We start from the raw sequence: 25,139 nt of genomic DNA, 5'->3' as shown, positions 1-25,139 counted from the left end.
CAAACTACACTGTCTAATAACATGTCCTCTAGCCTCATATGACTATACACATTTAAATTTATGTCAGTTAATGTTAAGAAAATTTTAAAGTTCAGTTCCTCAGTAGCATTAGCCACATTTCAAGTGTTCAACAGTCGTATGTGGTTTGTGCTACCATATTAGAAAGTATTAATATTGGACAGTGCCAGTGTAGAGTTAATCCCAGATATTTAATGTGAACTACTTGTGATTAAGAGTAAGTACTCAATATTAGCAGTCATTCTGAGTGGGGATGTAACGCTGCAATTGTACTTTCAGGTAATACCAGCATATCCTGCAGACCCAGATGTAAACTAGACCCCAGTGTTTTATTTCCAGTCAACTGGTTGTATGCAGTTGTTACACACAGCAATGGGTGTGGACTGATGGAAAGGAGGCAATGAAGAAGAAATCAGTTTCAAAAAAGACTGAGACATTTGCTTATGCAACTTACTTGTATATTCCAGCCTTGCCAAAACCCATTTTTTATATATTATTTCTACTTGATGATAGATTGTTGCTACACATGTCCAACTTTTTATAAATAAATGGATCAGACATGGAAAACTTGGGCCTCATGGTTATCTGATATCCAGGAGGGACGACCCTCCCTTTCAATCAAGGTGCTCTATGTCGGTGACCTGGCTTTAGTCTAGCACTGGGTATAAGGCCATGATTTTGCACTGTACTGACTCAAGTCTTTTTTTTTTTTGGCCACCAGATCTAGAAGGCTTTTTTTTTTCTCTCACTTTTATATTAGTCATGCAATATTCGAGTATGCTCTCCATCTATTTGATTTCTTGGGAGATCAAGATTAATGAGATGTTTGGTCCCTGTGGGCCAAGTAAGTCCTTGCTGTTCTTTACAATAAATTGTCAGAAGACATTCTCCATGAATATTTTCATGCTTTCCCATAATCCTTACTTAATTCTAAGTAAAGAGGATGTTTGAATAAGAAAGGCTTTTGAAGCTAGATATAATGTAGCACTCTGAAGAAATTTACAGAATTGTCTCCCTGGGGTCATTTCTTTACATTCATGTTAAGATGTGACTCTATTCATGGGTCAAGTAGCAAGAAGAATTAGTATCCCCTTGAAAGTGTCTGCCCCAGAAAGATTAACAGAGGTGTTAAGCAAAGGAAGGTTCATTTCCTCAGGTACCAGTGGTCAGGTTACTTAAATGGCATAGGGAAGCTTAGAGTTATTACAGGTTCAAGTTGTCAGTTTCTTCTAAGCCCAACCTGTTCACAGGGTTAAGCTCCAGTTTAATAAAACAGGAAATGAGATGAGAGGCAGTTAATTGATAACTGCCACAGAGTAGGATCGATTTTTTTGAAAAAGGAGCAAATGCAAACAATTTCCACAGATGTAAATGTTTGAATAAGATGGTGCCAGGAAAACAAGTAGGTTATTTGACTCAGAAGTAGTCAATATTTTACTCTACTCCTCACTGCTGGTGAAACACAATTTATCAATACATTCTCCATCCTTGAACCCTATTGAGATACACATACCATCATTCTCAACAAAATAACATTAAGCCCAATTATCACTTCATGCCTAAATTAAAACCTCCATTTGGAGACATTTTTTAAAATTTTTTTTAATTATTTATTTTGAGAGACACAATGAGAGTACAAGTAGGGGAGGGGCAGAGAGAGAGGGAGAGATAGAATCTCAAGTAAGTTCTCAGCTGCCAGCACAGAGGCTGACATGGGGCTTGAACTCACGAAACCGTGAGATCGTGACCTGAGCTGGAACCAAGAGTCAGATGCTTAACCAACTGAGCCACCCAGGCTCCCCCACTTTGAGATAATTTAATATAGTAAAATATATTTTAATGGAGATTGATGGCATTTGCTTGCATTTAATAAACGCTCTCATTAAAATACTCATAATAAAGTATGAAGATGGATAGTACATCTAACACTATTTACTTTTTGCAGAAATTGAGGAACACAAAAATTAAGTGATCCCCAAACTAATGAATGAGTTAAGAATTAAATTTTCATCTGATGATTCATTGTTGACCAGCATGTATTACTTATTTTATGACAACAGCTAGTTTTGTGAATTGTTTTCCTTTTTTTTTTCATGCAGGGCAATGGACACTAATCATCACATGACTGTGTTACATATTATATGATGTGTTACAGATTATATGATCTCTGTTTCAAAGTCCAAGGGAAAATATATTCCACAGTGTAAGGGGAAGCAGATATATGTCTTTTAGGTAATAGGCTTGCCAAAGTTAGGAGAAAATGAGATAAATAATCAGTAATTTTTTCTTATGTCAATTGAAAATAAAAGGTAAAAACTTGCCAGTTCTTCCATTTATTCCACCTGCTATTTTCATGCTTTATCGCTTCAAATGTTTCACTCCTTCTCAGCCATTTTTACTTACAAAAAATTATCCATGTTCTTCTGAATTCACCTAAGAACCCCTGGCACGTGGACTGCTTCAGTGCTTACCCAGTAGTATAAAAACTTCCCACAAATTCTGTCTGTAGACTATTCTGCCCTTGATTCATGCGTGACACTCGTCTGTTATGCTGAGAGATACTCGTCCATTCACTGCTGTGGGTACTCTAAGACTTCTTCACCTTGACGTTATCAAGCAAAGTGACCTAGCTGTTTTGTATCCCTCCAGGTTCCTTTTGTGTCTTTCATTCTGTAAATATTCTACCAACATCCGAGTATCCTAATGAGTTAAAATGTGATTAAAATAAATATTCATTGTGACTACTATGCTATTTATATTATATTGCTTATGGACTACTTAGAAACCAACATGACTAGTAGTCACAGTCATGACAATAATTTGTGAAAAGGAATAAAAAAAAAAAAAAAGAAAAAGGATGGTTTTCTTAGAGCTTTTGCTGTTAGCTATGATCACATGCTTATCCCAATGGGTATTTCCTGACAGCTACATGTGGATAAATGAGGGAAAACTATAGCCTGTGGTGAGAATTTTGTAACACCTATACAAATACAGTTTATCTTTCTACCTATATTCTGGGATTTAGGTTTAGGGGAAACATGAGCCAGAGTATAAAATGGTTCTTCACCTCAAGCTCCTATTTATTATCCAGGAACCAATAACAGTGTTAATCCAAATTGACTTAGAATGTAATTTTCCATATTAATCTGACCATTGGAAGGCAATTTTCTAATTTTAGTTAAACTTAAATATAAGAAAAATAATGATAATAATAACAATAATAGTATTAATTATAAACAGGTAATAAAGCTCTATGCCAAGTGTTTTCTAAGTTATTTCATTGATACTCATTATTGTGTTATTTATCAAGCGTGTGAGAATTAGATGTATTAAATAATTTGCCAATAAGACACCAAGAAGTTAAAAAGGCCAATTAAATACCAAGCTCACCGAAGTGAGCCACCAAATAAAGACAGGCCCTAATAGACTTTGAATCCTCTGCCTTTATAGAAGAAACAAATCAGACTACTTTCTCTGACTTGCTAAATTTGATTAAGTATCTCTACTTTGGGACAAGAATTTGCAGAAAAATACAGTTCTACTCCACCACTATATTAATATGCTGTATCTTTTATGTGCAAGTATATTAAGGAACTTCAACTGGTACAAGGTTCTTAGTGTGGCTCATGGCTATCTCAGAACCTATTAGTAAACAATCCTGTGTTTTCTATTCACTGCTTTAAACATAATAATAGCAATATGTCAACCATTGCACTAAGAGCTTAACATCTATTTACATATATTTTCATATTCAATTCTCAGAACAGCCACAAAAGGTAAGTTTCATTATCACCATTTGGAGGTAAGAAAACTTATGTTCTGTGAAGTTAAATAATCCAAGATCTCAGAGCTAGTATGTACCAACCCACGATTTGAACCAAATTATTTCTCTGAAAGTCTTTGATCTTAATAACCACTATATAACATTTACTGTTTTGAAGCACATTATTGTTATTCTGACAAACACATATTTGTCAAAATTATGTACCGTGTTCTCTACATACCAGTAGTCACATGCATAAATATAATTAATAACATATATTACTATAGAAATTTAGCTACTTTTAAAAGCAAAAGTTATATTGTATTGATAGTCCCTATAGTTCCTAGGTTAGCATGAACTCTCAATAAATATTAAATCACAACAGATCGTTTAAAATATTCAGTATTATGCATTTAAAAACCAAAACAGTAGAATTCACTTTAATCTTGCTATACACAAACATGCTCTCTCTACTTTGGTTCTGATCCATACACATGTTGCTCTACAAACAGAAGGACAGATGTTGCAAGATAATTCACCTTTTTAGGTAGATTTAATTCACACCATGCTGCAGTGAAAATGTTTGACGGAGCTCTTTAATTTTTCTGCTATATAGGAATATAATAATCAGAAAAAAAATCCTATCTTTAAGTGACAGGTCTTTGCATAGTCTCATCTAGAATACCTGCAGGGGGTGGGAGTGATCTGACCTGCTTTATAATATTGTAGTGATGTGTGATGCACGTTTGAAAAAAACAGAGTTTACACGTGAGGTTCCCCAGTCAGTAAAGACAAAGCTTGTCTCCGGTATAAAAACACTTGGTCCCTGTGTCAAGAGAAAGAACTCCACACTGCTTTGAAGCACCCCTGGCAATTGATAATGGAGAGCTGTTGGCAATGATAATGGAGGCAGATGCTTACCTGTTCTCCTACAGTGTACAATCTTGGCTCGATGACAAGGTGAGAAGAAGGAGAAGCTGTCACAGAATGGGGGCAACTGGCAGCTGGAACCCTAGCGGGGAAGGGTAAACTGGTCACCCAGGGCTGCTTGCTTGACTGTAGCAGATCTCATCAATCATGCCAACATATGCAGCTGCCTGAAAATAAACAGGCTTCTCAGACAGGAGACAAAACGAGGCAAATTAAAAGACCAATAATTTAAACAAATCTGTTTCCAGTTTCACAGCAAAGATGGATGGATGAATTCTGCTGATAGACCCAGATTTCTGGTTGATAAAAGTCACTGATACATACTAATGCAATAAGTTTATTAAACATGCCGTTCTGAAACAGAATCCTTTTATAAATTATTTAAAAGTCTTTTTTTTATACAGGTATGACATAGTTTTTAAAAATATATCAATTATTATCTTCTAGATTTTTCTAAAATTATTAGTGAAATAAACGTTGTGACTGTAAGAAGGCTACTGAAACACCTTCTTCTTGTTCTGTTCAAAGCCCCAAATAAAACCAGTGGGGTTGTAATGATGACTGTGTAAGATAATCCTTTTTATGTTCATTTCATTTTCTTTTATCTTATTAGTGTATTAGCTGATCTTGAAAACACTGATGACAATATTGCTTCCATCTATTACTTCTTCATCACATTCTCTCATTTACTTCTTTTATTCTGATCAAGTTAATATTATGTTTACTCCTTCCTACATATGTATATACATTATTTATTTTCTGAACATTCTTTTCTAATTCCTCATAGTCCTACAGCAATCTTCTATTTCACATCAAGAAAACAAATTACTTGCAGTCCTTCCTTTTTTGGCTTATAACAGACCACTACTGGGAGCTCTTGACTAATAACTACAGATTCCCTAAGGTTAAAAGATGATGAACTCCACCATTAGTTTTTACTCCTTGTTATCACATTTCTTTCTTGAGTCTATCCTTTATCCATCTGATTTAGATTAAAAGACCCAAAGAGCTCCTGTCCTTTGTAGTGATGTGTTTTGCACTTATATGCTTATGATTGCTACCCAGTGCCCTACAGAGAGCACTGAGGGGTCTGATGATACAATATCAGAACGTGGTGATTTTCTTTTTCAAATCTGACAGGGGTGCAGAAATTAGAGAAAGACAAAACTAGCCTGAGGTCAATGTAATTCTCTCGTCTCTCAGGCTCATCTCCTTACACAGGTGGTGTTACAGCTGCTGTTATGTCTGCAGGGGAATAACAGTCGCTGGCAGCCCCTTACACAGCTGGCAGCCGGATGCAGGGACATGAGAATCAGGTTCGACATTGCTAAATGGGAAGCATCCACCTTGCCTTCCAAATGTCTGATTTTCTTTAATCTGCACTACAAGACAGGTTGCTGCTGTTGTTGTTTCTATCGTGGCTGAGAGTTCAAATTTCTCCTCGCCTACCAGATTGATGAGTGACTTGCGAGCTCATTTCAGTAGCTATCTCCACCTTAGACACTCTCGCAAATAAATCTGCTAAATATTTTTAATAATTATTTTAAGCTAATAGTTCTTTTTAACCTTTCTTTAGAATTAGTAATAGTGTAGGATGTTCCATAATAATATATCCTGCCAAAACAATAAGACAATAAGTTGGATTTTAGTACAGTGTTGTTTTGCAGTAGCAACCACTGTAAAAAAAAAAAAAAGAAAAAGAAAAAGAAACTATGGAAAACACGGTATTTGGAGGGAGAAAAGAGAAAATATGAATTCAGTAACTAAAACATTAACAGTGACATTTTGCACATCCACCGGTAATATTCAGACATCTGGGTACTCGAATTTTATTTATTGTTTTGGACATCTTCCTACTTCATATACATCACAGATTCTTTACTGCTTACACTGGATTTCACCTCTCTGTCAGATGGTTACTGCTGTCATTTTAGAATCCCTGGGACTATTTTCCAGAAGTGCATTGACATCCATGACTTTTTTCAGCCCTCTAAATCAGTAATAGTGGTAACCTGGGTTCCACAAATCTGTCCTTTATCACAATTTTCCTTTGACTTCAAAGAATGTCTATGGTACATGTACACTCCGAGCTTCATTAGCTCTGATAGCCATGCCATATGTTTACAAAAAAAACACAAGATTATGTGCAGAACAGTCCAAGCACAGGTTAAAATAATCACAAAGAACTGCCTTGCACATCACCTCATATCTCAAGACACCTCAACAGAAGCATTTTTGCCACAGTTGTGTGACATCACACAAAAAAGCATCCTAAGAGCATCATGAATTGGGTCTAAGGTACTGTGTGTGAAGCCCCACTATAATTAATTAGTGTTGTTATAGCAACATTTTTTATGATATTGCTTGACACCCAAAAACTGCAGTGGCATGGGGTAAACCATCTAAAGAATAATCCTGTCAATCTCATCTTCAACCACTCTTATGCTACTACCTTTCTTTTCCCCTTTTTATTTTAATCCTTTTTGCCCTAAATTGTACCTCTCTTTTTTGAAGAAACTGAGTGTCAAAGCAAGGCACAGGATCAAGTATTAATATAAGTTTGCCTGCATGAATACTGAGAAGCTAGCACTAGTTTTCTTTCATGCAAAATGCACATAGTATTCATTTTAGCTAAAATTATTATTTTTTGTAGTTAGCATGATTGCATACAGCATAGAAACTGCATGCTACATTTGACCACTAGTAATCATTGCCCTGCATCTATAATATACCATTAGGAACAAAATAGTATTTTTTTTTCTTATAACAAAATCTATGGGGCTAGCTATGCTTATTAGCATATTTACAAAAACAAAAAACAAAAAACAAAAAAAACCACCTGCCTTGGAAAGGGATTTATAGGCCATTTAGTATAGCCCCTCCAATTTATAGGTTCAGAGACAGGAAGAAATACCCAGAGGTCTTATGAGTAGTTAACCAGAACTGAGTTATGAACCAAGATCTCCATGTTCCCTACTCAGTATACTTTATATCAAATTACAAGCTGCTTCCTGTTACACAGTTGTAACACACACAGCATCCTTATTTAAGATATAAAATAAATTTAAGGAAAGCTGTATACAAAAGCTGGCTTCAGTGGAGGACAGTCTTGCTTGTAGAAAGGCCATACTAATGAGTCAAAGCACCAGATTTCTGTCTATATGCCAAGTCAGGATTAATTTCAAGTAAAGCTGAGTATAAGAGAAGAGAAAATCTGAATGGGCAGGAAATTTTCAGTATTGGGAGAATGTGGCTATAAGCGAAGAGTAGAAGTCTTGGGATATTAGGAGCAAGTGGAGCAAGTGGGATATTAGCAGAAGTGGGTGCTGGCAAAGCTCCAAGTCAAGGAATCTGGGAAGATGCAACACACTGTGTGTCAGTCAAGAGTCATTACCAAGGAGCTAAGAGAACAAACAATAGAATCCTGGGAATTGGGATTTAGAGAGGCAAGCCACAAAAGCAAAACCCTAACAAATGTCCTTGTAATATCAGGACCTGGTAAAATGTCAGAGCTCTGTACAGGGCTGACAGAACCAGCTATATAATTTGGGGGGATTAACAAAAAATGAAAGTATGGGCTCCTTATTAAATCATTACTAAGAATTTCAAGAGGGCAACAGCAGAATATTGACCCAAATGTGGGGTCCTTCTAACTGTCAGGAGGTTTGGAAGCTGAAATATGCATTTTATGTAATTTCTGGAAGCTCTAATTCTGGAGGTGACGTTGGTTTGGCCAGTTAGATGTATTCATAATTGATTAAAAAGGCAGAAGCAGGCCAAGGTTTTTGGCTATGGCTACTAGGAAGCTATTTGACATGAGCTCCTTGAACTAAAAGAATGGATCTCCGTTCTCCAACTTCCTTGATATTAAAATGGAAGTGTTATAATGGTGAAGCTTTTGCTTTAGTCATAACCTAAGAGGTTGCCTCAGAGTATTAGCTCCCTCAGTAGATTATTATTGAATTACACTAGGAGGTATTCAAGGTGGTTCTAGAGACTAGAACCTGCTGCCTCAACCCTCCTAACAGTTTTATGAGCATCTAAAGCCCCTGTTAATCTCTTCCTGCTTAAAACATCTAATATGGTTTCCATTTTCCACTGAATTTTGTCTGATCCAATGGAATCCACTTGATTCTAAAGGTAGTGGTTAAGACTCCCCAGCAATATTTTTGTAACAGAGATTCTGGTAAGCTTTTCTAATGTACAAGTGACACGACTTCAATTTACATTCAATGAAATGTATTTGTGGCCAGTGGAAGATGGACAAAGAAATTTTAAAAAGAAGTACTGATCTATCATTCATGACAAGTGGCTTAGTTTCCTTGGGCGGCCGTAACAAACTACTACAAACTCGGTAGCTTAAAACAACAGAAATATATCCTCTCACAGAAGTTTGCCCAAGGTGTCTATAGAGTTGAATCCTTTTGGAGGCTCTGAGGGAGAATCTATTCATGCCTCTCTCCTAATGTCTGATGACTATTGTCAATCTTTGACATTCCTCCATTCATAGATGCATCATTCCATTAGCTACCTTCATATTCACATGAACTTCTCCCCTGTGTGTCTGTGTCTGCTCCTTTTCTATCTCTTATAAGGACACTCATCATTTTGTTTAGGGCCCACCCAAATTCAGGATGATTTCTTCTCAAGATCCTTACCTTAATTATATCTGTAAAGACGCTTACAGCAAATAGGTCACATTCTAAGCTCCCAGATTGACATATCTTTTGAAGGGACATTATTCAACTCACTATAATAAGAAAGTAATGAAATTAAGCTTATGAAATGTTGTTTGTTTCTTACTGTTTCATTTGTAATAGGAAATAATATAAATTTAATACATGGAAATGGTCATTTTGAAAGGAAGACTTAAGCAAAATATATTTAGAAAAGGGCAAGTCCAGGCTTTAAAAGGATTGGTTCTTGAAATAAAAAAAAAAAAAAAAAAAACACAATGTGTTTTTAAGTCTAAAAAATTGCACAATTATCAAGATTTTCAATTTTACCATAGAAAACCAACAATCTTTTCACTGTTTATCTTCAGATATCAGTATTGCAAATGTCAGAGATAACATTGTTTTCCTAGAGTTCAATAACTTCTAGAAAATATTCAAGATTTCATTAATTTTTAACTAGTGTTAGAGGTGATAACGATCTCCCCCCCCCCACACACACTTGTACATTCATCTGTGACATGTTTACGCACATTGAGGAGGACAATATTTTTCTTCAAAAATTCTTACTGATTTTCAACTTCTATTTTTATTCTAAATGTGAAAATGTCATTAAAAACTATCTTAATTTCAGCAAAACATAGCAGTAACTTAGAGTTACAACAATAAAACGGTTAGATAATGCAAAATAAAGAGGTTTTGAAAATTATTGTTTTCACATCTTCTTTGACTTAGTAGCTGATCAAAAGTAGTAGTAGTAACAGTATTGGCTACTACCAATGTAAAATCCTAAGCTGAATTGAATGGAACCCATGTATTTATTCCATATATACAATACCTATAAAATAAACACATAATAAGTAAGTATCCATAACACTGATGTTCATGAAATTAGAGAAAACCATTCAATTTTCAAAATTTGTTTCAATTTTCTGGCAAACAAACTTTAATTTTGACAAAATAGCATTGTTGACGACTTCAAGGTAAACTGCATAGTTAGAACCTCAAATTCTGTCTATTCTGTCCATCTAATTTAAAGTTTAAAATAAGTAGCTAATGTAATACATACTGGGAAAAGAGGAGGGCAATCAATTCATTGATCAGTATTATTGCAAAGTGTATTAAAGAGTATATGGAAATATTTGTCATCATTAATTTCATAACCATTCCATACTAAAGTAAAAATATAAAAATAAGCTTTCTTTGTACTTTATGTGAAAATTATTTGAACGCCTGATTTTGGACTAATGGGGAAATACATTTGTTAGGCTTTTGTAGATGTTGGTTTTCTTTTAACTTGCTAGGTTTCATTTCAAAGACAAAGAGGTTAATGGCTTAATAATGTCAAAACTCAGGATTTAACTAGGAGCGCCTATTGTTCAGCATTATAAAAGACATAAATAATCTTCCTATCACTTAGCTATTTAGAACTACAGGGGTACCTGGATGACTCAGTCAGTATCTGAATGCTGACTGAGTCAGCATTCCACTCTTCATCTCAGGGTTGTGAGTTCGAGCTCCACATTGTGTGTAGAGACCACTTAAAAATAAACTCTTTAAAAAAAAACAACAACTAAGAATTAGACTGAAAATTCCACATATTTTATATTGATCTGTTTGATAAAGAGAAATACTGGGCTGTACAAATTATTTTGTCTCTACATATATATTTAATGATGTTATTTTATTTTTATCTTTATCCTTACTTAAAAAATTTTTGTGTGTAATATTTTATTTGTGTTGCACTCTTTTAACACAGAGACAAAACTCCTATTGGTGGTCAAAATTTGAGTGAATTTGAGCTTAGTTTTAGTTTTGCAGAGAAAAGAAAGTATATTGATGAAGGGAAGACCCTAGGGATCGTGGTGAAAGAGTGGATATTAAGTCCCACCTCTTGTTAGCCCTAAAACCTAGAGGAAACCAGTCAATCTTGCCATGCCGTTCTTATTTGGCAAAGCAAGACTATAATTATTCTCTTTAAAAGATGTAAGAGCCTATGTTTTGAAACATAAAAATACCACAACCAACTGCCAATGATTATATTTATTACTATTCTAATGCTCACAACACTCTTTTCAGTACTAAATAGTAATTATAGTTTATTTTCCAAATCCAATATGGAAAAAAGAATCTAAACCTGAGGCAGAGGAGAGACACACCGTGAAAAAAGTCAGAGACAGGGCGGTACCTAAAACCTATTTAGCAACCCCCCTTCACAAGCTTTCATTCAAGTATAGTTTTCTCTGCAGGCTCTAACATATGAACCAGTCCCACAGTGTTCTCAGAATATCGGGTACATGTCCTTCTTGAAGCCCATAAACTTACATGTGTTGCCAGTCTAGCTGTTTCCACTCCTAGACCATGAATAAATTACAAGTAGGAATAGTAGTTAAACTATCCATTTATCTTTCACTGATCCCTCTCTACCTCCCTCCCTTCCTCCCTTCTTTCATATCTTTCTATTTAAGTATATTCAGTTATTAATATAATATTTAGCTCTGGGACAGTAGTTCTGAAACTTAATGTGTTTGTTCTATAGAACCATCTGGAGGCAATTTTAACAAGCACATAATGCTGGGCCCATCCTCAGAGTTTTCCATTCAACAGGTCTAGAGTTGTATACCTGTGGGTTTATCAGTTTGAATAAGTTTCCAGGTGATGCTGATGCTGCCCTTATGGGAACTGCATACTGAAAACACAGTTCTAGCATTTAGAACATGGCCAACAAGTATCTGCTGAGTAAAAATGAGATTCCTATACTAGTGAGTCTGTCATTGCAATTTTTTTCCATTGCTCATGAAGGTTTTGATCAGTTTCATGATCAGTTCTAATAACTGCTCTTAACAATTTATTGTGATAGGCATTGAATTAAAAACATCTGTCCTTTATTGGGATTTCACTGAACCTACTAATATCAGACCTAAGAGAAATAGGTTTATGTACAAGTTTGAAGGCAAATTATGAAATTATCCTCAAAAGATATGAATTTCTTGAAAACTAGCCACAAAAGATAATAAATTCGAATTATAGTTTCCACACATTTGCTTTCACTAATGTGTTTCTAAATTGTTCCCCTATGATACTCGAATATCAGGCTGGCAATAACACCTGCTATAAGTCTGTTGATTCTTGTTTACTAAGCAAAACTCTAGATCTCTGCCTTTTGAAAAGCTCATTCAGTAAGCACAGAAGGGAAACGTGAGTTTTATTAGAGCAGGGCTGATATATTCACTGCTAACAAAGCCAAGAAAATAAATCACATTTCAAATTCTTCATTGAGAAGCCAATTGCTAAACACTCATTTCCATGAGTTTTAAATTTTGTACATTTACATATGAATAGTAAAACTGGCCATTGATAATTATGTGTAACCTGACCCAATGATTGAAGTCATGGTAGTCAGTAAGCACTGAATATCATATGAAATCCAAAACTCAAATTACCATCATGAATTTCATTACAATTATTAGTTCATTCTAAAAACTTCACAAAAAATAAACACATTTTTGGAATTTCTGAAGGATTTTTCATGAAAAATAATGATAAACTCACTTTTTTTCACTCTGCTTTTATTTTGTTTTCTGTAAACTCAATTTTGCATTCAAAATGAGCTATCCATTGGTTCTTACTATTTGAGAATAGCTAACTTTTCTTGTTAAAACTGATTTATTATGTAGTTCTCAAATTGCACTGCATCATAATCACCTGGAAGACTTATTAAGACACATTGCTGGGGCCCAGGACCAAATTCTAATTCAGTAGGTCTGGGGTCCTTGAATTCTAACAAGTTCTTACATGATGCTGACTATGCTGGAAGAGTGGCTACAATTTGACAAACATTCACTGGTTAAATATAAATGAGGGCACTTCTTATTTCTCATCTTTGTACAAATCAATCTATTTTAAAAACAAAATAAAATATAATCTGTTCCTTTCCAATTATTTAAATTAAATATGTGATGCCAAACCACAATTTTTAATTGAAATTACAATTGTGAGTTTCAAATTTATTAGTAATGATTCTATAATTCTTTAATACCTGATGAAAGGGAAAACGTACACCTATAAAAATAACACTATATTCTAACAATGTTATGGATAAATGCAAATGTAGTTATATAAACATAAGTTACTTTTAGATTTGATATCTTACATTTAAAAACACTAACTTTTTTGGGGTGCCTGGGTGGCTTACTCTGTTAAGCGTCATGGGCTTAGGTCATGATCTCAAAGTTTCATGACTTCAAGCCCCGTGTAGGGGACTGGCCTGCACTAACCACATGGAGCCTAGTTGGAATTCTCCCTCTCTCTCTGCTCCTCTCCCACTTTCACTCTCTCTAAAAAATAAATAAATAAACTTTCAAAAAAAAAAAAAGCACTAAATTTTTGAATTATATTTTTAATCCATTTAATGGCAGGGTGGCCATAAAAAAGCAGAACTCTAAAAATAGCACTAATTTAAAAACATAATTCAAAATTACATGGTACATTTTATAACAAATATGTTCTTGCTAGATCCCATTTAAGTTTAAAGAGATGGGGAAATTAAGAGGGCTAGTATTTCAAACTCGGAAGGAGTTACTCCAATCAAGCTGGTAGGAAGTCCATTCCAACATAAAGCACTGTTTCTGGGCATGGTAAATGTCAACAGCCGTGCCACTACCATCTTAGACTTTCACCAATAGGTATAGATTTTGGAATTCCTCACACAGAAATATTTTAACATTATTTTAAAATTTATTTTAGAGAGAGAGTGTGAGTGGGGTAGAGGGGCAGAGGGAGGGAGGGAAGGAGAGGGAAGAAGAGAGGGGGAGAGAGAGAGAGAGAGAGAAGGAGGGAAAAATAGAGGGAGGGGGAGAGAGAGAGGGAGGGGGAGAGAGAGAGGAAGAGAGGAAGAGAGGAAGAGAGGGAGAGAGGAAGAGAGGGAAAGAGGGAGAGAGAGAATCTCAAGCAGGTTCTATGCTCAGCCCGCAGCAAGGCTTGATCCCACAACCCTGGGATCATAACCTGAAATCAAGAGTCAGACGCTCAAGCAATTGGGCGACCCAGGTGCCCCAGAAATATTTGAAATACAAACTAGAAAATTGTAATCTTAGGGGTAGCTGAAGCAAGAGGATGTGAATTGAATCCTTAACAAATTAGCTAGAACGATTCAGAGATTCAGTCCCAGAGATGTGGAAAGGCAAATAATCAAAAAAAGAACACAGTTACAGGGAAACATTTATTAGTCCTGGAGAACCAAAGGGGAATTGGTTTTAAAATCAAAGAAAATTCTCAATAGCAAAAATGGTCCTTTAATCAAAAGTTATAGTAGAAAATATACTTATTTGTGAGTCCCAATTTTGTTTTTTCATCTCTTAAACCAGTATTGGCCTTAGAAATGGGCCTGACTTAGATCTTCAAGGTAAAAGCTAAATGAATCCAACTGTTACAAGATGGGGACTTCAAGATCTGAAAACCAACTGGACCCTATACAGCAGTATCTGTTTTTAAAATATTTATTCTTGGGGCGCCTGGGTGGCGCAGTCGGTTAAGCGTCCGACTTCAGCCAGGTCACGATCTCGCGGTCTGTGGGTTCGAGCCCCGCGTCGGGCTCTGGGCTGATGGCTCAGAGCCTGGAGCTTGTTTCTGATTCTGTGTCTGCCCCTCCCCCGTTCATGCTCTGTCTCTCTCTGTCCCAAAAATAAATAAACATTGAAAAAAAAAAATTTAAAAAAAAATAAATAAAATATTTATTCTTTCACTATTAGACAATTTCTAAAACTAATTTTCCATTTCAAGAAGCTTAGATCAAGATTTTTCTAAGCAATGAAGGGGAATTGTGAAAATAAATGTGAAACAAAACATTTGTGCTATTTCAGGGAAATTATCAGTTGACTTTTCTGGCTTACAAAGAGATTAAAGGTACCAAAAGATAAAATTAACAGAAAAATCATTTAGAGCACCTTGTACAAATATTGGCAACCTACTATTAGTAGTGTCTGTTTTTGAGATACTACTTGAGAGTGAAAATACAATTCCTAACATCTCACAGGACTATTGGAGAAATAATACCAAAATCTGAGTAAATAAAGTATTTTTCTATTTCTTCTATTTAAACAATGATTGTTTAATAGTACAGATATAAAAGCTTTAAGTATTTATGCCATCAAATAATACTGGCTATTGGGGTGCCTGGGCAGCTCAGTCAGTTAAGTTTCCAACTCTTGATTTCAGTTCAGGTCATGATCTCATGGTTTTTAGATGGATAGATAGATAGATAGATAGATAGATAGATAGATAGGGATACAGATAGATAGAGATGGATAAGTTATTTACAGTAAACTAGAAACTCTCTAAGAGTTAGAAAACCTGATTTTTCTCCCTAGCTTTTTACTAACATACTACTTAAGCCCACTTCAAATCACTTAACAATTTCTGAGCCTCAGTTTTCCTCCTCTTTAAATGATACATCGATACACTCAGAGCCATTGTAGTTCTTAAATTGTGTGGTCTTTATTAGTTACTAATAAATAATCCATCAACTAAGGGAGTTACTACTTTCTAAAAAATATAACATGTTCAGAAATACTGAATTCAAACCTAACATGAGTAACACCAGAAGTAAAGCAGAGGAATTTCAGCTTAATTTCACATCTGCAGAATGATCAATAATCTAAAGCTCTGAGAGGCCAGCTACAGAAAGACAGCATGAGGGCATGGCAGAGTCTGCATGAGTCCTAATAAAAAGGAGTTTAAAGCAAAAGAGAGTAAGTAGCTGAGTGGGTAAACAGGGGTAGTGACTAGCAGAGGAGGAGGCAGTTTAAAAGAGAGAGAAAAACAGATCAATCAAAAGTTAGCTTAACAATCAGGGAGCAGCTATAGTAAAGGAGGTTCTGAGGGAGTTCAAAGAAATTCAAGTAGTTTATGTCCTTGACATTTATAAGATCCTATATATGAGGCAGCTTACGTAAAGGAAGCTAGAGAGAAACTAACAGAAGTCAGAAACAAAACTGGAGAGGTATGAAAGGTACTCAAAAGAACGATTCCTGTAGAAAAGTAGCACACAAAATGTTTATTTTTATTTGTTTAATAAAAGACAATTGAGAGGGGAAATAAAAGCAAGATCATGTCCATTCTAGAGGATAAAACTGAAGATGAAACTACTTTTAATATCAGGAACTTGAGAAGAATCTGCTGGAGGGGGAAAAAAGCAAGGGTGTTTGCATCTGGAAGTGGACCATTCTGTGGAACCAGCCTGTGAATAGCTCATCCATATTACCATTTGTTAAACCTCTCAAGAGTGATTTCCTTCCTGGAGAACATATTGCTAATTAGTGTAAGATCAATGATTTCCTTCATCAGAACGATTTGTATTCATGGTTTAGATTTCTTGGTGTGTAACCATGTGCTTTGATAATAGAATGTTTCCTAAGGTCCCATGCTTTAGAGAAGTTTATGCTTGTGGAATGAGTACAATGTATGTATCAGTTCATTTTGCCCCTGTTTGTGTAGGAAAGTACCTTCCTACTTAAGTATGAATATTAAAAATTAACATTAACTAGTTGTTTATTACAAAAGAGATTTATAAAAGACTGCAGGGTCATTTACTCCTCTGGGAGGATTTTAAATGATTATCAGTGGGTAAAAAACAGAGTTCCCTAGCCAAATGAGGGTAACAATTTTATTCATCTACGGAAACACCTTGTAATATACAGTACTTACACTGAAAGCTAAAGTGGTAAAACTGCATGGAAGAAGTACCTATTCTTTTTTCAATTCAATAGGCATTAATTGATGTCCTAAGATTAATAATAAATATTTGTTAAAAACAATAGATAGGAGGTACTATAAGAGGGGGAAAAAAAGGGGGATGAACAAATTATAGATGATACTTTTGGCAAAGTTGCTAAGCATGAGCTGCAGACACGACAACCAGGTAGAAAAGTCCAAAAATACAAATGGAAATGGAGAGTTAAAATTCAAGACAGTTGAAGCACTAACATATATGGTTTTGTTTTCTGTTTGTTTTAAGTTAGATCTAGAGAATTTCTCCAAAACAAATGTATAAAACAATCACCTGTTCAAGGATCAAAATGTTTTTTGGATGGTGGATCATATGATATTTGAGAGCAACAAAATATAACAGAATATAATTAAATCTGTTTGCCAAAGGATTTAATATCCACTCCCTTCACCGTGTGTGTGTGTGTGTGTGTGTGTGTGTGTGTGTGTGTGTGTGTGTAATTTCAGCTTTATTTTGTAGGCAATGGAGAGTCACAAAAATGTCATTAGCAAACTTAACAACATCATGATGACTACTTCTTAAAAGAGGTTAAAGCACTGATTCTCAAACTGTGGTTCCTGGACCAGTGGCATCAGCATCACTTGGGAACGTTTTGGAAATGCCTACTCTTGGGCATTGGTACAAACCTACTGAATCAAAACTCTAAAAGTGGAGCCCAGCATTCACATAAAGGTAGAGCCTTTATGTGGTAGAGCCCACATAAAGGTAGAGCCCACCATTCACATAATTCTGATGCTCACTCAAGTTTGAAAGCCATTGGATTAATCAAAAGAGATGCATTGAGGATAATCTTAAATTGTCTGAACTGTTTTTTGGGAAGGTACTGATTTTATTAATTTGACATAGGACATATAGTAGACAGAACAAATTTGGGGAAGGAAAACTTAAAAAAATAGTAGTATACATTGTTTAACCTTAGGTAATAGTGTGATATCCACATGGAGATGGCCAGGAACATATTGGAAGAGAGAATCTGAAAGTCAAAATAGGATCAAATTTTAAAATATAGGAGTCTACACATATATTTAGAAGTGAACAGCTATCCATCAGTTTATATAAATTTGCTACAGAATATTATAAAGAAAACAGAAAAGCTAAGTGGAGACTGAGGAATATCTATATATCATGGCTTGGCAGAAGAGGTAAATGTAATGGAAGTAAGAATTTCTATGTCATCTTTAAAGGTTAGAGGAGATGAAGAAATGCTGGGTAAAAATGTAAGATACACTGGATGCACGAGAAGAAAGTGATTTTTTTGACTGAGAAATTATAAGCTCGAAGTAAAATGAGTGGAAAAATTAGGATCATTTATTTTTAAAGAAAACTACTGTATGGGCTGGAGAACATGAGTTTGGAGTAGATTCAATTGTCACTCATCAATTTTTCTAGAAATACCAAGCAAACCTGGTTATCAATCCACGAGATTGAGAGGGTGAGTTGGTAAAATCAAATGCTCAGAAAACCTACTGTTTGACCCAAACCTAAAATTTCAGACTTCCCAATACTCTTATATATCTTGGACTGAAATCAACTAAAAATGAATCAAGGACACTTCAGTTTGGTTTCACATGAACACTTGAAATTCTTCTTACGTCTCTTAAGATAATAGCCTCCACTGTGTTCACTGTATGTTCATACATTAACACCTTGCTGTAGCACTTATTTTTACCTGGCACCTTTCCTTTAGACTTGATGGTAACATTTCACTTTTTCAATATACACCTGAAACATACTTTCTAAGGATCTGCCTGTTGTACTTATCTTCACATTCTCTCTGCTATTTTCAATAGAAATGTGCATTATCTTTAGCACCAAAGATATAAATCCCTGGAACTGAGAGACCTATCACAGGGACAATTCCTTCATTAAGGATGCCTATAATAACACTGTTCATTATTTATAACATAGGAATGGAAGCAAGTCAAGTGAAGAGAAATCCTAATTACAAAAGAGTTATATAATTGTGATTGTTGTTGAAGTCAAATGACAATTTAGTCAATTTTAAAAATTAATATTTTGGGCACCTGGGTGGCTCAGTTGGTTAAGCATCCAACTTAGGCTCAGGTCATGATTTCAGTTTGTGAGTTCAAGCCCCATGCCGGGCTCTGTGCTGACAGTTTGGGGCCTGGAGCCTGCTTCAGATTCTGTCTCTCTCTCTCTCTCTCTCTACCCCTCCTCACTCACCCTCTGTCTTCTCTCTCAAAAATAAATAAAACAGTTAAAAAATTAAGATTTATACTTTGAAGAGAGAAAGGTTTTGGCCACAGTTGAGTATAGTAGGAGAGTAATAACTCTGAAAATAAAGTTTAGTAAGGGCAGCACAAGAACATTTACTAATCCTTAAGTTCCAAAAAGATGATAACACAGAGATAGAGAATGTAATTGTCAGCTGTATAGTACTTAAATGTACCAGAGCATATGAAGAAGTGTCTTACAGATAAGTGGATAATGACAGTGAGGTAGGCGAGAGATTGGCATGTCCCATGTTAAGTATTTTGCAGAAAGAGTAATTATTAGGAAAGAGCGATGGAACAGTGGCTTGGTTATAAGTAGTGAAAAAAGAGTCACTCCTGTAAATTTCTGATACCCAGGATCTTGAGGATGACATCTTGCTACAAAAGAGGAAAGTGACAGGCATGGATTCACCACCTTCCACTCTATTTTCCATATTTGAATAATTCCAATTTACTCTTCAAGTCTTAACATATTTTGGCTCTCCCTGGAAGGCTCCCTGTTCACTACCTCCCTCAGAAACATCCAACTAATTTAGGTCTTCTTCTCTGTTTCTTCCTCTTTTCTTTTAAAGTTTATGTATTTATGAGAGAGAGAGAGAGAGAGAGCAGGGGAAGGGCCGAGAGAGAGAGACACACACAGAATCCAAAGCAGGATCCAGGTTCTGAGTCATCAACACAGAACCCCACATGGGACTGGAACTCACAAACCACAAGATCATGACCTGTGCCGAAATCAAGTCAGACACTTAACAGACTGAGTCACCCAGGCACGCCATCTTCTCTGTATATTCTTTTTTTTTTTTAATTTTTTTTAATGTTTATTTATTTTTGAGACAGAGACAGAGCATGAGCAGGAAAGGGGCAGAGAGAGAGGGAGACACAGAATGTGAAGCAGGCTCCAGGCTCTGAGCTGTCAGCACAGAGCCCGACGCGGGGCTCGAACTCACGGAGTGTGAGATCATGACCGGAGCCAAAGTCGGATGCTCAACCGACTGAGCCACCCAGGCGCCCCTTCTCTGTATATTCTTGACAACTTATGTTGTCTACAGCAACGGTGTCCCTGGCATCTAGTCTAGGTTTGGAACATGGTATATAATAAATAAATATTTGTTAAATTATTGAAATAATTTTTCACTGTAAGTCTCTTTATCAGATTTCAAAATGGTTTAGTAATGCAAAACCTGCAGAAAAAGGATATATGTAAATAAAGTCAATCAATTTTGTTCTGTAGTTTAAAAATTACTTTGCATTTTTTGGCACACTATAAGACGATAGGAAGGAACAATAAGTATTGGCCTAATGATTTAATTATATGAAATCACACAAACATATTGCTTTTCCTAAATCTGATTTCATTTTTTTAAAAAATTTGTGATAAACAGTAAGATACATTCTCTTCAAAGATAAACAGATATACTGTACACAACAAAGTAAATGTAACTGGATAAGAAAGTGTCTACTGTTAGAAATGTATTTCTATATTTGAGAAGAAAAGGAAAATCAGAATTAAAACATTTGTGTATAGCTAAGGCCTAAGTGGGGTACTCTAATACATAGGATTTCAAATACATTAATTCACTGCACTTGGCAATGATGGAAACATAAGATGTGCTGGAAAAAAATTCTTCACTGTATATCAAAAATCACATAAACATGATGACACTTCAAAAAAACTGCTTAGATGCTTTTCCAGAATAATAAAAGTACTTAAAGTAAGAATATAAAATATATAAGTCAAAGGAAAATTCTCAATGAAAATTGCCTGCAAACCTGACAAAGGCAGATAGAAATAGTTTACAAAAACAGTTGGAGTTAATAGATCGCTGATTTTTCTTCATGATTCAGAAATACAGTCAATGCAGAATTTTTTAGGCTTTTAAAAGAATTTTACTTTAGGGGCACCTGGGTGGTTCAGTCGGTTAAGCAACTCACTCTTGATCTCAGCTCAGGTCATGATCTCACAGTTCATGAGATAGAGCCCCAGCATTGAGCTGTGTGCTGACAGTGTGGAGCCTGCTTGGGATTCTCTCCCTCCCTCTCTCTCTGTCCCTCCCCCGTTGCATGCATTTGTGTGCTCCCTCTCAAAATAAATAAACACTTAAAATTTTTATAATAATCAAAAATAAAATAATGACACTTTGTTAATTTTGCTGTCATTTTAGATCAAATTTCCTTGATGTCAATTCTGCCATGGCTTCTGAAGGTTTTCTTGTCAAAAGTGAGAATACTTATAAGGTAAAATAAATATGGTACAAAAAATTAGAATGATTCATTCACAAAACTGTAGAATCTTGGATCTGAACATAATCTTGATCACCCAGTTTATACATATCATTTTAAAAGTGAAGAGGCTTAAGAACCAATAATGTGTAGAGCTGTGTTCGTGACAAATACTCAGGTATTGAACTGCTGGTAAAATTGGATTAGGACCTCATTTTCCTAACTTTCATGGTAGTGCTTCTTCTGTTATAGCATGCTTTCTATTACTTATAAATATAACACAGTAGATAAATATTGTATCTAAATTAACAAATAGAAAATAAAATGTAAGAGATTCCCATGAAAACTAATACCCCAAATTGTTATATAAAGTATTTTAAATAAAGTTTTAAAAGTATCTCTGAAAAAAGAAAGAAATGTTGTCTAGCATACACATAAGTTTTGAAGGTATACAGTAGAAATACATTCTGACAAATTGCTAAAAAATAATCTAGAAAAATGGGCATAAAGCCACCTTTTTGACTTTGATATTTTTGTCTTCATTTGATACTTAATTTTGAAGTGCATTAATTCCATCAAAGTTTACACAACCGTAAATAAGAAAGTGCTAAGTTAAAAATACAGTCAAGAAATAGGAAAAAAGTTTCAACTTAGTGCATCACTAGTAGTTCATCAAATAGGGAATAATTCAAAAAGCATTCACTGAGAGATAAAAACCAAAACAATAATAGTATCAGTAATGACAACAGCCCCTACCACTTCTAGGATGGTAAAGTAGATATACTTTTTACTACTCCCTCTTGCTAAATACAACTGTGAACAACAGTGATTATACTAAAACAAAACAAAACAACTCTTGAAAGTGGAAAGAATAAAGCAGACCATCAAGGCAGCCTGAGACAGAGTAGCTATGTGATTGTGAGTTTGTGGGGATTTCTTTCTGTGTCACATACGCAAAGCTAGGAGCCGAAGAAGCCACAACCCAGAAATGACAACGAGTACAGACCTACACACAAGCAACACAGGCCTGCTCTCTCTAGGTTGAAACAAAAACAAAAACAAACAAACAAAACAAACAAACAAACAAGGAAGAGTACAGCCTAACAAGGCAGAAAACTAGAAAAGGAAAAAAAAATCTGGTGAAAGTCATCACCTTGCTTATAGGGGGAAAACCATTAGAAATACTGTGGCTATTATTCATAAGAAAAAATGGAAGTCAACAGGAAGTGGCGCAAGAGTTTTCAAGTGCTCAGAGAATTGTCAGCCCAGAATCCTACACCCAGTGAAAATATCTCTCGGCATGCTTCAGGAACAGAAGCCTATCTTTAAAATCACCAGGCAAAATTTTATCTCAAAAAAGCATTACCTGGTTAACTTGTAGGGTTAATTTCCTCGTAATCCAGCACGTTCATTGTGCCACCTGACCTATGGCAGCTGATAGCCGAACGTGAGGCTCCAGGCGCGCGACAGAGCCACACCCCTGGCGTCTTCCCGGGGAGCCGTATGCGAGTTGGCAAGCGGCCAGGAGCTCCAGGAGGCCTGGCGGGTAGTCACGTGGCTGCCGCCGCCGCGCAAGGGACGCCGGGGAAGTCCCAGCCAGTCCCCTGGCTTTAAGCTTTACGGCAGCTGAGGGTGGGGGCTGGAAGGGGGAACAGAGGAGCTGATGAAGGGAGGGGCTTCCAGTAGAGGGCGCCCCGCCCGCCTACCCCCATTGGTCCTGTCTGTCCCCTCCCTTCCTATTTTCCTCCCGCCTGACCAGGGAGGACTTCCCGCGGGAGGCCTCAGCAGCCTCACATTCCCGCCAGAGCCTGAGGCTCTTTGCCCGCTTCCCGCGCACAATGCTGCCCTGGGTCCAGCCATGTTCCTCAGTCGCCAAGCACTGGGAACTCACAACGTGACTGTTTATGGCACTGCTGCAGGTTCTGTTCACAGGCTAAGCCCCAACGGAAGGAAGAATAGCCCCCACCCCACCCCCTTCCACCCGTCTGTACGGGCTCCTTGGCCTACAACAGGAGTTAGGGAAGACAAGGAGTGGCAATGCGTCAGCCTCTCTGGGACATTGTCAACCCACACCGTGGTTGACTGTGAGCAAGCTCTTGGGAACTTGAGGGGAAGGGAGTGAGCACGTCTGCGCCAGCCTCAGCGCCACTTAGCATTCCTGATCACCTGCTAGAAAGGACCACTGGGCAATGTCCTATGCCTCCCTCCCTTTGAATGTCCTTCTGCCCCCTAGCTCCCTCCCAACACCTTAACTCTGCACTCCATGCCCAATCCGTCCTGCACCACTCTAAGTGTAGGTACCCCCCTCACAGGCGGAAAAAAAAAAACAAAAACCAAAAACAGAAAAACCAGGTGCACAGCCCCATCTTGGTCCCCTGACATTCAATTCACAAACAGGAGAGAACAAAAAAAAAAGACACAGAGTGTTTAATCCTCCATTAGATTGTAAATTTTATATTTGGTCTGCACATGTGTGTGCTCTGTAAGAGTTTATGTTCTGTATCAACAAAACCTGGCAATGTGCCTGTCACCTATTAGGAGCTCAATGAACATTAGTTGAACAAGAACTTATTTAGATATGCTTTTGTCTCAACAGAACTTCACATTTAAACGATGGGTATAAACCACAGGTATTTTCATTGCCACTGGGACTGACACCTAAAACTGTCTGCCATCAAGAGGGTTGTTTGTTCCAAAGGATGCTGCAAATGTTTGTTACCTGTTACTTTATAACCTGCATACTTTATATGCATAATATTGGAGTTTCAAAATTATCTTTCCAGATAAATTAGTCCATTAGATAACTAAACTGAGTAACAACAACTGTGACAGGCATTCTGCTGGGGGTTGAGTTACAGCGAGAATTAGAGTCACAGTGGGAATTAAAATAACACTACCCTTGCCTTCATGGAGATGATGACCTTCTTCTGACAGGGATAGAATGAATCTGAGTTTCACAAACAATAAAATATGTGCGGTCTCAGACTTCTCATGTCTTTGTATCATTGTATTCAATGCATTACCTCTTTTAGTATTATTCCTTAGAGTAGAAATAACCATATTTGAAATTTGATTTTCATTGTATTTTCATTGTATAGAGTTTAGGATGCCTTGCATCTCTTGTGCTCACTATCGTCCATCCTCCCTTATTTTATGACTAGGACTTGTTCAGTATGGTGTCTTTGAAATTATACAGAAACACTGCCAAGTACAGAAGACTTAGCAGAGCATTTACCCATCATCCCTAAATTGTTTTTCAGAATAATAATTACTATGTATATCATAAATGCTGAAAAATCATAGTCTAACCTTTTACCCTGAAATTATCAGTGCGAAGTTTTAAATGGTAAACCCCTGACTCAAGTATACATTGATCAATGGAGAAAATCTCTTCAAAAACACATATGCCTTTAATGATTGTGTAGACTTTGCCGGTATTTCAGATTTAAGATTTTGGTCTGTTTGCCTGGACTCAGGCAACTTCATCTACAGCATGTTAGTGAGATAATTACACA

General features: G+C 36.2%; 1 long non-coding RNA gene across 1 annotated transcript in view; it reads right to left on the bottom strand.

The window, feature by feature from the left end:
- The window catches only part of LOC128314273 (uncharacterized), a 54,181-nt gene extending 30,934 nt beyond the window's left edge, over positions 1 to 23,247 (bottom strand). The window contains exons 1-2 of the long non-coding RNA XR_008295758.1: positions 22,991 to 23,247; positions 4,703 to 4,878 (exon numbers count right to left, since the gene is read on the bottom strand). This is a non-coding gene — a long non-coding RNA (uncharacterized LOC128314273). The remainder of the gene's footprint in view (positions 1 to 4,702; positions 4,879 to 22,990) is intronic.
- Positions 23,248 to 25,139: the final 1,892 nt, after the last annotated feature.

This window comes from Acinonyx jubatus, chromosome A1 (genome assembly GCF_027475565.1).
Source record: "Acinonyx jubatus isolate Ajub_Pintada_27869175 chromosome A1, VMU_Ajub_asm_v1.0, whole genome shotgun sequence".
Taxonomy (NCBI): Eukaryota; Metazoa; Chordata; class Mammalia; order Carnivora; family Felidae; genus Acinonyx; species Acinonyx jubatus.
Note: the sequence above shows the minus strand (reverse complement) of the source record. Positions and strands in the feature narration are given on the sequence as shown.